At 44.4% G+C, this 17,137-nt stretch overlaps 1 protein-coding gene across 2 annotated transcripts in view; it reads left to right on the forward strand.

The window, feature by feature from the left end:
- The first annotated feature begins 479 nt into the window (after positions 1-479).
- Positions 480-17,137, forward strand: part of CUL1 (cullin 1) — a 53,867-nt gene continuing 37,209 nt past the window's right edge. Inside the window, exon 1 of one of the 2 annotated variants that reach the window (XM_068396516.1) lies at positions 480-536. The gene's annotated coding sequence lies outside the window, so the exon portion shown is untranslated. Of the gene's footprint in view, positions 537-4,522; positions 4,594-17,137 lie in introns of those variants that run through there. The other variant, XM_068396517.1, reaches the window with a different exon arrangement.

The raw sequence follows: 17,137 nt of genomic DNA on the forward strand, positions 1-17,137 counted from the left end.
CAGGGCAGGGGCCATGGCAGTCGGCTGGCCACCGCCCGCGCCACTGTCCTCCGGGCCCCGGCGGGCTCATGCCGGCGGGCAGGCCCTGCGAAGGGGCCCGCTAACCTCTGCCGGGAGCCGGCGGCCAGGGTAGCCCCAGCGCGGCTGACGGCTGGGCCAGGCCCCGGCCTGCCCCAGCTCTTCTCCTGAGGGGCGAGGGATGGAGCGGCCGAGAAGGCGGCCGGGCTCAGGTCACCCCGAGCTCTGCCGGCCCCCTCCCTCGCAGCGACCCCAGCCCGCCTTCACCGGAGAGGAGGGAGCGGCCGGTACCTCCCGGCGCTGTCAGCCGCAGCCCTCAGCTCCTCCCCGCCGGTGGCAGGGCCACCCCGCCCCGTGGGCCAGGGCGGGCCGAGACGGGCCGGGGCGGGGCGGGCGGCGAGGGGCGGCGCCTCCGCGCTCTCGGGGCCGCGCTGGGGGGAGGCGGCGGCAGATCCGGGCCTGGCGGAGGCGGAAGGGGCGGGCGGACGCGGCCTGACTCTGCGGGACGCGCGATGCTGGTGAGTGCGCGGAGGCCGCGGCGTTGTGTCGCAGCGAGGCCGGGCCGGGCCCGTGCCGGGAGGAGGCGGCCGCCCCGCTAGGCCGAGGCGGCGCGGGCCTGGCGGAGCGGGGCCCGGCACTGAGTCACGCCGCGGGGAGCGGGAGCGGGGGAAGGGGAGGCCGGGCCCGGCCTGCCCGGCCTGCGCGCCCGCCCGCCCGCCTTTCTTCTCCGGGGCGCGCACCTGCTCCGGAGCGACGGAGGTGGCGGGAGCTGTTGTCCGGCCCGCTCGCAGCTCCGGCCCCAGGAGCCGCGGGCCGGGCCGGGGCGGGGAGGCCGCTAACTGCGCACTCCGAATGCATCGCCCCCGTTGGGACGCCGGAGCCCGCCCCGCCGGCTGCCGCGGCCCCGCTGGATCTGTCGCTGCCGGCCTGCCCGCGCCCTCCCTCCCCGCGCAGACCCGGCCGGGCCCGGCACTCCCTTCCGCCTCCCTGCCCTCCCTCCGTGACCGCGGCCCCGTTGCGGCCGGGGTCGTCTCGGTGGCTGCCCCTCTCTTTCCTCCCTCCTTCCCCGCGGGCTCTTAGACCTCGGGCCTGTCCTCCCGCAGCCCCGTGCCCTCGCTCTGCTCCCCGGTCTGCCCACCCCAGCCATCCCAGTCCCTGCTCGTCCCAGGCCTCTGCTCTCTTCTCATGAGCTTTTCGCCCATAACCTCCTCACTGGGCACTGGTTTGGGATGTTCATCTGCGTTCCGTCCTCCCTGCCCTTCTCTGTGCCATTTTCTTGCACCCTCTCGTATCCCAGCCATCCCCTGAGCCTAGTGACACTGAGGTCTATCTAGGAGCTGTGTGGTTATACCTAGAGAAATTCTCCTGTGTCCCCAGCACCGTCGTGGCTGCTGGGGGATATTTTCTGCTCCTCCTTGTCACCTTCTCCACGTTTCTCTCGCTGGCAAGGACTGTGCACGAGGCTTCCCCTTGTTGCCACCTACTGTTGCGGCCTTACCAGAGAAGGTGCCCCCTGTAACCTTTTATCTGTCTGTTCGTGCATTTATTGCCTCAATCCAGATGACTAGTCCTGTAGTTTTTTGTCGTTGCAAATAATCACCTCGTTTGTTTCCCCAGTAACTTTGCCACTGAAAGCTAACGGTGTCCTTACTGGGATCCTTTTCCCATCCTTCTTATTTCCTCTTCAAGTTATACTGCATCACCATCGTTATCCCCCCAATTACCTTTCTCCTTTCAGTTTTCTTCCTCACAATAATTATTTCCTTCACCATGTTTTTTTGCCCTTTTGATCTTATTTTCCTGTCGTTAAAACCTTCCTTGTGATCTCACCTAATACTCTTTCCTTTCCACATACTCTTTTCCTTTGTAGACTCACATGGTGTCTCCCCCACTTGGTATTTAAATCCTCCAGCTGTGCCTTCGAGGAGAAGGAAATTTAACCCTAGGTTATCTGTGTACTTGTCAGTCAGCACTAAGAGGACACAAATTATTTACTTGTTTTACCTTATTTAGTTTTCATTTGTTTTGTTACTGACTTCCTCAACAACCTTTCCCCCAATATACGTGTTCATATATAATCATATACCTCTCCCTTAATACACGCACATACCCTGATGCTAGTCTGGGAAGAAAAAGTCTGTCTTGGAAATCCTTCTGGCAGGAGTAGGAGGAATGGTCTGTGGGGACCAGAAATACCTAGTGGCCATGTAACTGAAATTAGGCCAAGTATTGTTTGTAATACCATATTGTGAGTTGGTTGATATGGAGTGTGTTTGGGATGCATCCTCTTTGGGGAAGTAGTAAGATACTTCATAGGTACTATGGTGCATAGCTTTTACTCCAGAGATGCTCACAGTGAATGCTGTAATGTTGTGTCTTGATGGTTGTCTGTGTTGTACTGACACTTCATGTCTCAGCTGGTGACTCTACTAGAAAGAAGCCTTTTCCCTCTGCTTTGTGACTCTTGTTTCTCAGTATTTGTTGCCCAGCTTCTTATTTTACCTGTTTCTTAGTTGCTTTGGTTCTTAAGATTGGTTACATTTCACAGTCATATCATCACTATATATTTGAGGTGCAATTGAAACACTGGACGTAGTTGTCCCATGGAGGCACGGGGAGCACATTTGATCTCAGCAGTAATTCATACACCTAACTCTAGAATCTAGGTTCGATGCCTGGCATTAACAGCTTCTTATTTTCTCAGCTGGGTACACACAGATCCTAGTAATTCCACAGCAGCTCAGAGCAACTGAACTAGGCTCCTGATCTGAATTACCCCTCTGGAGGAACCTATCCAGGTATCATGTAGAGGACAGTTTCTTAGTTTAGGCACCTAAATCAGGCATCTGCACCTCACTCCTTGGCTGACAGAACAGTTGTGCTGGCTTAACTCAATGATTCTTCTTCCACCTTAGTCCTTTTTACACTGGTTTGAACTTGCCTTATGACTTGGGCCTGTTACTTAGACTGTCAGCATGAGAAAATCACATTGCTTTAATTTAAATAATTTAAATTAATTGAAACTAAATTTATGCACACCCTTGTTTGGATATGGATTTGGGGGTGGCTTTTTTGAATTTCTCTTAGTCTTGGTGTAAGGTTTTACATTCTAGTTGTATTGTTATAAGAACAATACTGAGTCCTTTGAGAAAGTTATCTCAGATATTCAGCTTAAAAAGTGTTTTCTTACAACTGGTATGTTAAGATCTCAGAGTACTGCTTTTCATCTGTTGAGTTTCTCAACTAGCGTCTAGTTTTGTGTAGTCACAATTATTTCAGGAGGGCCTAGCTTAACGATGAGTCACATCCTGGGTGTCAGTGGTTGTGTGAGTTGGATATACCTGGAATCTTCTCTCTTGGCATTGAGGTTTGGTTTTTTTTTTAAAAAAAAAACCCAACCTCGTGGATGAAACAGCTTTAAAGATGTCCCACTTGCGCTTACACCGCTTATACCATTTGTATCGTGAATGTGAAGTGAGGGGCTTGTTCTAACAAGAGCTTGTTGGTGTGTTGCAGGTGGATACCGATGTCATGCATACTACGCTTTTCAACCAGGATTTTCTGACTTGCTGAGGGCAGAATCAGATTAAAGTGTAGGGTGGCTGGATGAGTGCTGCTTTGCGACAACATGGCTGTGCTGTTGTCCTTGCCATGCTGGCCGATAGGGTCTGTCTGGGTGCATCAGGAGGAAAACAGGGTGGGTGTCCCACTTGGATGGTCGTGCCAGGAGGCTGTATGCAGGCAGTGCCAGCAGCCTGCAGGTCGATACAGTCTTTCTGCTGCACAGAGCCAGAAGAGTGGAAAATTTGGTCTTGGAAGTTCTGCATGTGCTTTAGGAATGCATGAACTTGCTTTAAACCAACTACTTAGGTGCTAGCATTGTTTTTTGTGGCAAGAGTAAACTAATAACTTTTTAATTACTGTATTTTTCAAGATAATCTCCATGTAAAGGAACAGTTGTTGGAACCAACGTGTAGAGGCCTGGGTAAAAGTTGTAACCTGTACAGCATGCAAACTTAAACTACCATTTTTTTAAAAAAATTGTCACAGAGACCATTGGGTTTCTCTTGTTAAGGGAGAATTTTCAGTAAGGAAAAGGCAAGAAAACGGCTGGAAAATTAGAGCGAGCTGTTGAGCTTGTCTACATAAGTAACTAGCTATTTTATTATAGGAGTTGTAGGCTTTTCAATGGAAGAACTACTACAGGTTGACTATTGATGTTTCTACAACACTGCTGTTCAGACCTGTTACAGACATGACTAAATGACTTGGTAATAAAATTGTCCTGAGCTGATGTGCCCTGCTGTAATGCTACAACTTGTAGTTAACGTAACTACAGAGATGGAATCTTGTCAGATCTGAACACTTGTTGCATTATCCGACATGAGTAAGTTACATGAGGTTAAATCAGGGAACGGTTGCAGTACAGCTACTGGGAAAAGCACTGGTTTAGGAGATAATGTGTGTCCCAGTGGGTAATTTTCTGACAGTTTTCTTTTTACCCACAGAACCTCTGACGCCACAACAGTGAACTGCTTCATGTTGCTACCTCACCTCTTCTTATAAATGATACAGGTCAAAATCAAATATATTTTTTTTAAATAAACCAAACACACATTACATTCCACTTTATTTAATGTAACATTTTTCAAATACCTCTTCATCTGTGAGCCTTGAAAAAAATGAATGAAAGCTACTGTGAAAATAGGAAAATATTGATTCCTTTTTGCACTTCAGGAAACTGGTATAGAGTGAATGTAAATTTTTTGCCACAGTTGGGATCTCCTGTACTTTATCCTCAAGACTGCCCGACCTTCTTTGCCAATTGTATCCTGGACAACCAGCAGGTTGAGGGAGGTGATTCTCACCCTCTGTTCTGCTCTCATGAGACCCCATCTGGAGTACTGCATCCAGCTCTGGGGCCTGTAGCACAAGACAGACGTGGACCTGTTAGAGCAGGTCCAGAGGAGGGCCACAAAAATGATCAGAGGGCTGGAACACCTCACCTATGGAGAGAGTTGGGGTTGTTCAGCCTGGAGAAGAGAAGGCTTCAGGGAGACCTTATTGAGGCCTTTCAGTACTTGAAGGGGGCTTATAAGAAAGATGGTGAGAGACTTTTTAGCAGGTGACAGGACAAGGGGAAAAGGTTTTAAACTGAAAGAGGGTAGATTTAGATTGGACATAAGACCTTCTTTACTATGAGGGTGATGAGACACTAGACCAGGTTGCCCAGAGAAGTTGTGGATGCCCCCTCCCTGGAAGTGTTTAAGGCCAGGTTGGATGGGGCTTGGAGCAACCTGGTCTAGTGAAAGATGTCCCTACCTGTGGTGGGGGGTTGGAACTAGATGATATTTAATGGTCACTTGCAACCCAAACCATTCTGTGATTCCTGAATAAACAGTATAACTTTGATGTGATGTTCTTCCAAAAACTCGTGAAAAATTAATGTTACTTCCTTTTCTTCCTCTTTTGATTGTTCTGGTCTTGGAGTCAGAAGGTTCCCTGCTGTAGCTTGGTCTAGTAGGTACGAGGCATTGCTTGACATCAGTACTAAGAATAAAGGATCAAATACATTTTCTCTGAATCCAGTTATGTGCTAGATTCGAATATCAGTTCAATACCATCGACTTCTGTTTTTCTTTAAATTAGAAGTACATAAAGGTGATATAAAATGTTCCTTGTCTTTGGATTTCATTAGATTTGCTCTAGTTAATGTTGCTATGTGTCTCAAACTTGGTGTTACTGTGAAGGAGGAATGGAAACTTTTTCTTCACACATGGGATGGTGAGGATCATGATGATCAAAAGTTTTTGCAGTGTGAGCAGCTTCTCACTCTGCTCTGGTAATGTGCTGATCTTTTGAAGACACGCACATGCTTCTCTTCTCCCATTTTTATGGAGATACTGGTGGTTTTGCTACTGGGACCCAGATGTATTTGATTCATTAATATACAAGGTAGACAAAAGTTAATTTTTTAAATTCAAAGCAGAGAGCTACAAGAATTTGGGTTATTAGGAATGCAATTTCATCCATAGCTGAACTCAGAAACTTCTTGTTTATATTTTTAATTTGCATCTGATGTAACTTGGCTTTTTGTTGCTTTGTGTGTTTAAGGTTGGACAATATCTTAATGTGGATTAGAGTTCAGAAGTAAGGCTGCTGGGGTGACCTTAGTTCACCCTGTTTTGCTCTGTAATTTAAACTTAATTTCATATTTAAATTTGCAAGCTCCTCTAGTCTCACAGCAGTGGAGACTGTCATCTGGAAGTTTTATCTAAAGTTTGGAGGACTGAATTGAGGGGAAAAAAGAGGGTTATAGAAATAGCTCTTGTTTTGTTAGCTACTAGTCTTTCCATCTTGCTTTTCCTGGTAATAATGTCATGGGCAAAGTTCTGCTTGCTTCTGCGTAGCCAAAGGAGAAAATTTTCACTGCAAAATTGAAAACACTTTTTAAAAATTTCTACATTTTCTTAAGAAAACAGACCATTCTTACTGTGCTTTTTTGAAAGATAACTTGGGAAGTTTTGTTATTGCTAAAGTGTGCCTTTGCTAGAGTGCCATCACTAATAGGAGTAGTATAAAATCAAAACGTGTATGATTAAATAATTAAATTGATTTTGTAAGGTTCTAATGCAGGCTTAGCTTTAAAACTTAATGGTGCAAGCTAAAGCAACAAGAAGCAGGATTTAAGGGTGGCAGGTAGGGACGTGCATCAGTTTTCACTTTTACAACGTTAAGTTAAACTTCTGTACCAGACTTGCCTGTTGCAGTCATTGGAGGTCAAAACTGGTTTAAAAACTGCTGAAAATGATAATGAATTTGTGCGGAACTAACTTTTTGTGAGATGTAAATTCTTTGCTATGAGTTAAGGCTGTTATAGTTCAGATTTCGCAGTTGAACGAGAAAAATAATGTATGAATCCCTTTCTAGACTTTAATGAGAAAGTTCTCGTTCTTGCTGGCTGTGGAAGTAAGTGTGTCTTGTCAATATTTAGGCATCTGGATGAAATATGTAGGAGCTGTACTGTTGATTGCTAATGGTGTTTGCAGCATTATACCATAGCAGGGATCTGGATTGCTAGCAGATATGTCTGTGCACTCAATGTAGACCTGATTTAAAAAAAAAAGGTAGAAGGGGGCAGCTTTGGCAGGGTAGTGATTTTGTCACACGCAGGAAATGAATGTGAGTAACTGCAACAGACAGAATCACAGAATCAACCAGGTTGGAAGAGCCCTCTGGGATCATCGAGTCCAACCGTTCCCCTGACACCACCATGTCAACTAGACCAGGGCACTAAGTGCCATGTCCAGTCTTTTCTTAAACACATCCAGAGACGGTGACTCCACCACCTCCCTGGGCAGCCCGTTCCAATGGCTAATGACCCTTTCTGAGAAGAAATTCTTCCTCATGTCCAACCTGAACCTCCCCTGGCCAAGCTTGAGGCTGTGTCCTCTTGTCCTATCGCTAGTTGCCCAGGAGAAGAGGCTGACTCCCACTTCACTACAACCTCCCTTCAGGTAGTTGTAGACTGCACTAAGGTCACCTCTGAGCCTCCTCTTCTCCAGGCTAAACAACCCCAGCTCCCTCAACTGTTTCTTGTAGGTCAGACCCTTCACCAGCTTGGTCGCCCTCCTCTGGACTCGCTCCAACACCTCAACATCTTTCCTGAAGTGCGGGGCCCAGAACTGGACACAGGATTCAAGGTGCGGCCTCACCAGTGCCGAGTAGAGAGGGATGATCACTTCCCTAGCCCGGCTGGCTACACTATTCCTAATAGGGGCCAGGATGCCACTGGCCTTCTTGGCCACCTGGGCACACTGCTGGCTCATGTTTAGCCAGCTGTCGATCAGCACCCCCAGGTCTCTTTCCACCGGGCCGCTTTCTAACCACTCTTCCCCCAGCCTGTTGCACTGCAGGGGGTTGTTGTGGCCGAAAACACCTTGATTTGTAGACTGTTTTTACTATATGATGGTTGCAATTGTCCTTGCTTCTGAATGAAACATTAGCATGAAGGTGATTATAGGAGGAAGCTCTTCAGAATTTAAGCCATGCTCTTGTGGTATATTTGAACATCTGAAAATGTCAGACTGTTTGCAAGACGAATCGGTGTGACCGTAATCTTTATTTATAAATTGAAGTGGCAAACTGCATTGCCTTGGTCAGTTGAGCTCTTGCAAAAGTAGCAAGATGGAAGATGCTGTAAAATTAGCAAGCTGCTGGGAAGAGATTCCAGCCAGGATTGTTTTACGCTTGTTAACGTTAGTACTTTTTAAAGTTACTGATAAGAATTGCCACCTTCCAAGGGCATGAGAAAACCTTGTACGGAAACATGAAACAGGTGAAAACTCCTGGTTGTGTCTAACAGGTCAGTATAAAAGTGTATGTTGTGGTGCACTAAGTGCTGTTATAGTGGAGGGGGATTTGTGTCAGGGTTCAGAGGCTTGCCCTGCAGATTCTGGTGGAGATCGTAGAATCCTAGAATGGTTTGGGTTGGAAGGGACCTTAAAGATCATCTAGTTCCAACCCCCCTGCCACAGGCAGGGACACCTTCCACTAGACCAGGTTGCTCAAAGCCTCATCCAGCCTGGCCTTGAACACTGCCAGGGAGGGGGCAGCCACAACTTCTCTGGGCAACCTGTGCCAGTGTCTCACCACCCTCACAGTAAGGAATTTCTTCCTGAGATCTAATCTAAATCTACCCTATTTCAGTTTAAAACCATTCCCCCTCGTCCTGTTACTACTTATCCTTGTAAAAAGCCCCTCTCCTGCTTTCCTGTAGGCCCCCTTCAGGTACTGGAAGGCTGCTGTGAGGTCTCCCCGGAGCCTTCTCTTCTCCATCATACTGTGTCTGAAGTGGACTGTAAGACCATACCAAGATTTTCTTGGTGGAGATCAGTAGGATCGCGGTGTTTTAGCTTATTAAGTTGGTTTTAGTTAAAGTTTTGATGGCTGGTAAGAGCTTTTAGGAAAACAGTTATGTGTAAGAATTGTCCTTGCAAGATCATTGGGGTCTCTAAACTCACCTAAGATATTTCAGAGTTTCCAGAGTCTTCTGTGTTTGTTCTTGCTAAATTGCATTTGATACGACTCCCCACTGCTGCCTTTATTTTCCTTTTTTTTTTTTTCATTCTAAGAAAAACAAGGTGTATTGTTCTATCTTCTGCTTGGCATGTTGAGTATCTAGCATCATGTTTCCATGACTTGTCCTCCCTCATTTTCCTTTTCTGCATCTTCCTGGCCGATTCAAGAACTCAGTCTTCATGCACGTTGTCCTTCAAGGCTTGTGTATATTTGGTTTTTGTTGTTGGGTTTTGTTGTTGTTGGGGTTTATTTGATTGTTCTTGTTTTTTAATGCAGGTTATATCTATATATGATTTAAGCCAGAGAGAGTGATAACGCTCAAGGCCCTTTGTCTTGAGTATACTGAAGAGGAGGAAGAAAGGTTTACACATGTCGTAGCTTGATTCTCTCTGCACAGAGCGTTGCTCTTTGCCTAGTCTGCAGTCTTCCTTTTTCCAAGATATAAGAGCTGAGCATAGTCAGTGTTTTAAGAAGTGGTGAAAGTTATCACTGCAGGCTCAGTTAAAAAACACTGTAGGGTCTGCATCCTGTTTGTAGCAGAGGAAAACCTGAGCCTTCAGGTTAGAAAGGACATGTTCATTTTAGTTTTGCTTTATTTTTTTCAGCTGGCAACTGTATCCCTGGCACATGAAGTAATGTAGGGGTGTATTCCTTATAGTGCTTTAGATATCATTGATCAGAGCTGTAACACATAGAGGGGAGGGGATGTGGGAAGAACACTGAAGTCCTGAATGAAGACATTGTCATGGAGGTAAAGTAGCAACTGCTCAAACTTTACACCAAGTTTACACAACTTGGTATTAAACTAAACTGCTTTTTTAAAAAAAAATGCTGCACAGTATGCTTTTACCACCCAAAGTCAGCTTTTGGAAGGGAGGAGTGTATGCATGTGTGTATCTATCTGCCTTTTTCTCATAATGAATGAACTGAATTAAACTCTCTTGAAAATAAGGTGAGCTAAAGCTTTTCAGACCTCGTATACTCAATATTTTGTAATAATACAGAGGAACTGAACATTGTAATTTGCATAATTTGTCCCTTAAATATCTTTGATATTGAAAAGGGAGAAAAGATTCTAATATTTCTTTTCTGGTACTGATATGATTTCTGGAGTAACAGTTTTTTACAGTAATTGTGGCTTCATTTTGCTGGGGCACAGTGGAAGTGTCTGCTCTAGACAGATTCTCCAGATTTTGATAAATTGCACGTTTGTAGCATTTAAAGTGCTAAGGACATTATGCTTGCTCCTAGTCTTGCTTTAAGGATTGGGTCACTTTACATGCATAAACTGCCTGCCTAGTTTATAGTCTTTATATTTAGTGACCTAAAATACCTCTGGACAGAAATATCAGTGCTATAAAATGTTGCATGCAGGACCATGACTCAACTAAGCTATGTTACATTATACTTTTGAGCTCATAATGGTAACCTCAACTGCAGTGAAGTAAACACAAAATAATTAATTTGCAGGTACATGGATTAACAAGTGTCTTTGAAATCATAAATTGTGAGTGTAAGTGTTTATAGGGACAAAATAGAATTGTTACTCTTGTCTCTTTCCACTCCATCAAACATAAATGTGTGCAAGAATGGAGGTCTTGTCCTTTAGAATTCAAGAGACATTTTTTAGTCTGAAAAAAAAATTCCAAGGAATAGCTGATAAATTGTAAAGGCAAAGAAGTAAAAAGTAAAAGCAAAGACAGTTTTTAAGTGTCTCCCCACCGTGCCCCAGTGCTTATATCTGATTAATCATGTAGATTGTATCTTCCAGGCTAACCAGCACTGGAGGGAGGTATGTTCTCAGCTCTGTACTTTGCATTTACAAGCCTTTTGAAAAGGTGTGTGTTTGCATGACTTCAAGTGGAATCTTGAGCCTGGTTTGTAGGATGGTTGGTTTGTAGGTTTGCAGCATCCTATTTGTGAAACTGTCCATGTTTGGTAAGAGAGGATATATGAATAATAAATTGACTTCTTTGGTTGAGAAGGGTTTGGTTTGTTTTTTTGGTATGTTTTGTATGACACCTAACACTGAAAACAATACATGTGCCTTTGGATGCTTATTGTAAGGCAAAAACTTGCCAAACATTTTGATCTGACCTACGAGGAACGGCTGAGGGAGCTGGGGTTGTTTAGCCTGGAGAAGAGGAGGCTCAGAGGTGACCTTATTGCAGTCTACAACTACCTGAAGGGAGGTTGTAGTGAAGTGGGAGTCGGCCTCTTCTCCCAGGCAACCAGCGATAGGACAAGAGGACACAGCCCCAAGCTTCGCCAGGGGAGGTTCAGGTTGGACATTAGGAAGAATTTCTTTTCAGAAAGGGTCATTAGACATTGGAAGGGGCTGCCCAGGGAGGTGGTGGAGTCCCCATCTCTGGATGTGTTTAAGAAAAGACTGGACATGGCACTTAGTGCCATGGTCTAGTTGACAGGGTGGTGTCAGGGCAATGGTTGGACTCGATGATCCCAAAGGTCTCTTCCAACCTGGTTGATTCTGTGATTCTGATATGGTAATACTTTAGCGTGACTTCAACTGTAGCAATTTTGAAATTTATGTGAGCTAGAGTATAAACCAGCATCCAATATCTTAAGTTGTTTTTAAAATAAGAACAAGCAAACCATTTGTGTTAGAATAAAGGTAGTGTTGGATGTGCTTCTGTTTTAGTTTTTTGAAAATACTTTTTGTCTGCTTGTGTCATATGGCGTTGGTTCAATCAGTGTTGCGTATCTTGGGTAAATAACCTAGTTGCCTTGGCTCAGGGTGGAGGTAGCAGAGACTTTGAGGGAGTACAACTGGTTGGGAACCTTTTTGAGTGTTGCTGTTTGCTGAATACAAGAGCACCTGTGAAATTTCTGTATCAGACTTGCTGAAATACAGCATCAGGAGAGCAGGATCGAGTAAGTTAGAGGAGTCAAGCTGGAAAAATGGAGAGGAAAGAGTTTGGCAAGAGGAATTTCATATTTTATTTTTAAGTGTGTGGCTGTATTAAACTTACTCTTATCCTTGGCTTCAAAAAGACAAGAAATAAATGTTTATTATGCTTTATCCTTTCAGCACAGAGAGCTGATATTTTGCTTTGAGTGAACATGGTCACTGCACCAATTTTTACAAAAGATGTCAAACTGTAGCCGGCGTCCAAATGAACTTGTACTTTTGTTACTGGGAAACTTGGATTCAGTTTTAGAAAATGGATTTGAGGCAGTGTACAGAGGTGAAATTCTGACTTTTAATACACGTGTAAAGTTTAAAAACCTCATAACACTAAAGGTCTTTGAACTTGTTTTTAATGGCATTCATTCTGCCGTAGCTTATTAGTGAAACTTGCTTCTCTTCCGTAATGTGTTTCATTTTAGTATGATTAAATCTGGTCACCTTAGCTCATGGTATTGGGCATGACAAGAATGTTCTCGTGTTTGAAATTAGACAAGGGATAAAATACTTAGAAATTACTAAGTCTAGGTCCTGTGCCTCTCTGCTATGTCTTTAAAAAAGTGCTGTCTGGGCTCTTGGGTCAGCTGGAAGACCTGGCTCTGGACCTGTAAGTTCTTACTGGGCCAAGAAGCTGACAACTTCAGTTTCCATCTGTAATTATTGAAGTAAGCGATCTTGCAATCTGTAGTTTAGAAATAAGCAATTGTGGGAGAAAAGCAGGTGATGCATAGGCCTTGTAGCTGTGAAGCTGAAAGTTATGTTGCATTGGGACGTAAAAATGAGGTAGTCGCTTGAGCAGATGGCTTGAGATGCTGTAAATGCTTCGCTAGGGGAGGTTCAGGTTGGACATTAGGAAGACTTTCTTCTCAGAAAGGGTCATTAGCCATTGGAAGGGGCTGCCCAGGGAGGTGGTGGAGTCACAATCTCTGGAGGTGTTTAAGAAAAGCCTGGAGATGGCACTTAGTGCCATGGTCTAGTTGACAGGGTGGTGTCAGGGCAACGGTTGGACTCGATGATCCCAGAGGTCTCTTCCAACCTGGTTGATTCTGTGATTCTGTGAAATCTGGTGTTTTTTATTATGTGTTTTAGAAAAAAGTAGGGTTGACTTTCAGATTTTCTTACAGGCATCATTCGGCATAAACGTCATTTTCATCAGATGAGATATCTAAAAAATACTGTATATTATTAGACGATCAGTAAAAACAAACCCACTGTTTTCCAGTGTGATGTGTTTCCTTGCATATAAGATGTGTCTTGTCCCCCAGTAATGAAAAGGAGGGAATAGCATTTCCTTCTGTCCTTCAAGGAGGCTGTTCTAAAGTTTTGGCAGAAATATTACGTCCTTTTGACAATCGGCATGGGCAGAAATGACAGTTTTGTTTGACAGTGTTTTAATTGCAGTGCTTGAATGCAGGATTGAAAGATAGAATGGCTTTGGACACTCATAGTGCTGCATCAGATTGTGTATATATTAGCTGGAAGCTGCAGGGGTAATTTTTTTTCATGTCAGTATAGCTGGTCCTGAAGATATAATGAAGTCTGGGTTCTCTGGTCCGGAGGTACAGAGCGGGTGTTGCAACTCGGGCAGGTGGTCCTGTCCATGAAGCCGGTCACAAGTAAGTTTGATCTGTTTGGGTTAGAAACCACGGTGATGGTCAGTTCAAGACTGAGTTGTGCATAGTCCTGCCAGCAGCGCTTTGGAAGGTGAGAGATCTCACTGATGTGAAGGTTATGACTTAATGTTGAGGTTTTAATTCACCTGTAGCAATTCATGGTTCTTGGGAGGGCACCTTGCTCTCGCAGTTGCACACAGCCTGGGAACTGAGGAATGACAGACTTCTAAACTCCCTTTCCTCCCTCTTTATAAGCTTAAAAATTGGGACGTTGGGTAAAGAGGTGCAGTGTAACTACTGTGGACCAGATTTGACCTTCCAGAAAAGTTTGCCTAGCAAAGTTTTTCTGTGTGTGAATCACAACTATAATTTTGAAAACTACACTTACACTTTTCGTGTGAAATAGAACTTCGTATTTTCACTGGGTGTGTGTAACAACTCTGCTGAGTAACAAAGGCTCGTTTTACCCCTCCTCTCTCTATACATGTAACACCATAGCTTAGTTTAACCACTAAGTACAAATGGTTGCTTTCCTAAAGACGCTTCTGTAGTTGAAGTATCCTTATGTAGTGAAGCTTTACTCCTGTTAAGGTAATATATTAATAATTACCTTCCTGGTTTTCTGCACGTGAATGAATCTGCAAAAAAATTAGTTTATAGCATTATTCATCTATTGCTTTATTTCCTGTGTTAACTAGTAACTAACTAGTAGTAGTAGTAAATCATTTGAGTCTAGGAAGTTAGTGACATGATGCTATCATTCTGTATTCATGTCTTTAATTGTGAAATTCAAATTGGAAGCCAGTCAAGGGATGGTGAGGTAATGTTGTCAAATGCAGTGGAATTTATTGCTTGTAAAGAAAAGATATTTACATGTAACGGACTCCACGAGAAAATAAAAATCAAAATTAAGTTCTTTCTCATGGCATTGTTTTTAGTGGCTACATCCTGACTTAAATACAGAGGGTTACTTTGGGGAGAGAGGAGTGAAAATTAGTACAGTGTGAAGGAGGAACACTTTGACTTTAAAAGGTTGTGGGAGAAGGTAGTATTTGTAGGTGCACCAGGGTACATAAAAACTAGGACATGCTTAGAGAAGGAAGTTAAATATTTCCATCGTCATAGAGGGGAAACTCTGCATCCACTGGGCAGCTGGATGGAATGGAAGAGTGGCTGCCTGCCTCGTATCGGCACCTGCGGAGATGTGTGGGTAAGAGCCCCAGCTGTTGCTCCTCTCTGCGGGCTGCCTGGAAGGGACCTTGGCCCAGTTGTGGACTGGTGTAACGGTTATTATGCTTTCTGCTGGCTAGTAAGGGGTTGGCCTTTTGTTATGAACTTTTAGAGTGAAGTGTTTTATATTAGTTACACCAAAACTACCTGAAGGGAGATTGTAGTGAAGTGGGAGTCGGCTTCTTCTCCCAGGCAACTAGCGATCACAGAATGTTAGGGATTGGAAGGGACCTCGAAAGATCATCTAGTCCAATCCCCCTGCCGGGGCAGGATTACCTAGACCATATCACACAGGAATGCTTCCAGGCGGGTTTTGAATGTCTCCAGAGAAGGAGACTCCACAACCTCTCTGGGCAGCCTGTGCCAGTGTTCGGTCACCCTCACCGTAAAGAAGTTTTTCCTCATATTTATGTGGAACCTCCTGTGTTCCAGCTTGCACCCATTGCCCCTTGTCCTGTCAAGGGATGTCACTGAGAAGAGCCTGGCTCCATCCTCATGACACTTGCCCTTTACATATTTATAAACATTAATGAGGTCACCCCTCAGTCTCCTCTCCTCCAAGCTAAAGAGACCCAGCTGCCTCAGCCTCTCCTCATAAGGGAGATGTTCCACTCCCTTAAGGGAGATGTTCCACTCCTATCTCTTGTCCTAGCGATAGGACAAGAGGACACAGCCTCAAGCTTCGACAAGGGAGGTTCAGGTTGGACATTAGGAAGCATTTCTTCTCAGCAAGGGTCATTAGCCATTGGAAGGGGCTGCCCAGGGAGGTGGTGGAGTCACCATCTCTGGAGGTGTTTAAGAAAAGCCTGGAGATGGCACTTAGTGCCATGGTCTAGTTGACAGGGTGGTGTCAGGGCAATGGTTGGACTCGATGATCCCAGAGGTCTCTTCCAACCTGGTTGATTCTGTGAAAATATTTTTACTAAAATGCACTCTAATTCTAGGCTACTTGCTTTTTGCAGATTAATAAGAGGGTAATGGTCAGTTACTTTGTACACATATTGCAGTCGTAGTAGAGTTGTAGATTCATAACCATGACTTCTCTTGCTTGTGTCGAGAGTTCAAACAGTACCTAGTTTAAGGAACCAAAAAGTTTCTTCTCTCCTGGATTGTAAACATCGAATTAATTTTCTTGCTTCGTATTGTGATACTGACTTAGGATCATAGTCCAAGGTCATGGGTGTGTAATGTGCACAGAGTGTTTCCCACAGCAGAGGCAAATGGCCACTCGTGGACCTTTGCTCTTTCTGGCTTTCATTGCTCAGTCGTGACAGTCCCTTGTTACTAGTACTGCAGCAGGTTTGATTTCCAGAAATTAAAGAAGTTAAATACAAGCAAGGTATGATTTGTATTACACTTCAGCATGATGACGCGTTATTCCCATGTGTCTTTAATAACCAGTTTGCTGTAATTATAGGAACAGAAGGGCAAGGTTAGATTTTAAGTGTATGGTTTATAAGATATATATTGATTAAATTCTTGGGTTTCCATCTAATCGAAGATTAATTGTTGCTCGTGTAAAAAGAAAAATTAGCTACAGAAGCAGTTTATGTCTGACTGAAATGAGACAGTACTTGTTGCTCAGGTTGACATAATGAAAATACTACCCTGTTTTTTCCTTAGAGCTTGAGATTAAAATACTTAGGGGTGATGGATAGTAAAGGACTATGAGGAGTGACAACTTCTGCGTTACTGCAGTAAGACACAGTAATTGACTAAAAATGGAAGAAACGTCTCAATCTTAACTGGTCTTTTTAGAGTCAAGGAGAAAAGGCTGAAGAGAAGTCCTACAAATAATCGGGCAGGGTTCAGGGAGGGTGTAACAGAATACTTAGTCTTTGAAACAGTGTGAAACCTGGAGTAGAACATGCAGTAGCCTAGAAGTGGCTGTGACAAAGCACCTATGACATACTGTAGATCCTGAGGAATATCGTTATTTTCTGCTGCTCAAAGGTCAAAAACAAATAATAGGATTTATCAGCTCTCGGCCTATACTATCCTTGAAATTATGGAAGGGTTCATATGAGCCTTGTCCGGCAGGCTCCATTACAGGAGAAGTTTGTCATAAAGCTGTATTATTGACTATAGAAGTTCATGTGTTTTACTGTGTTTTGAGTATTTTGGTGAATGGGCTCTAGGGTACGGAATCACAGAATGATTTGGGCTGGAGGGGACCTTTAAAGATCATCTAGTCCAGCCTCCCTGCCTTGTGTAGGGACACCTTCCACTAAACCAGGTTGCTCAAAGCCCCATCCAACCTGGCCTTGAA

Source organism: Nyctibius grandis, chromosome 3, assembly GCF_013368605.1.
Source record: "Nyctibius grandis isolate bNycGra1 chromosome 3, bNycGra1.pri, whole genome shotgun sequence".
In the NCBI taxonomy this organism is placed as follows: Eukaryota; Metazoa; Chordata; class Aves; order Nyctibiiformes; family Nyctibiidae; genus Nyctibius; species Nyctibius grandis.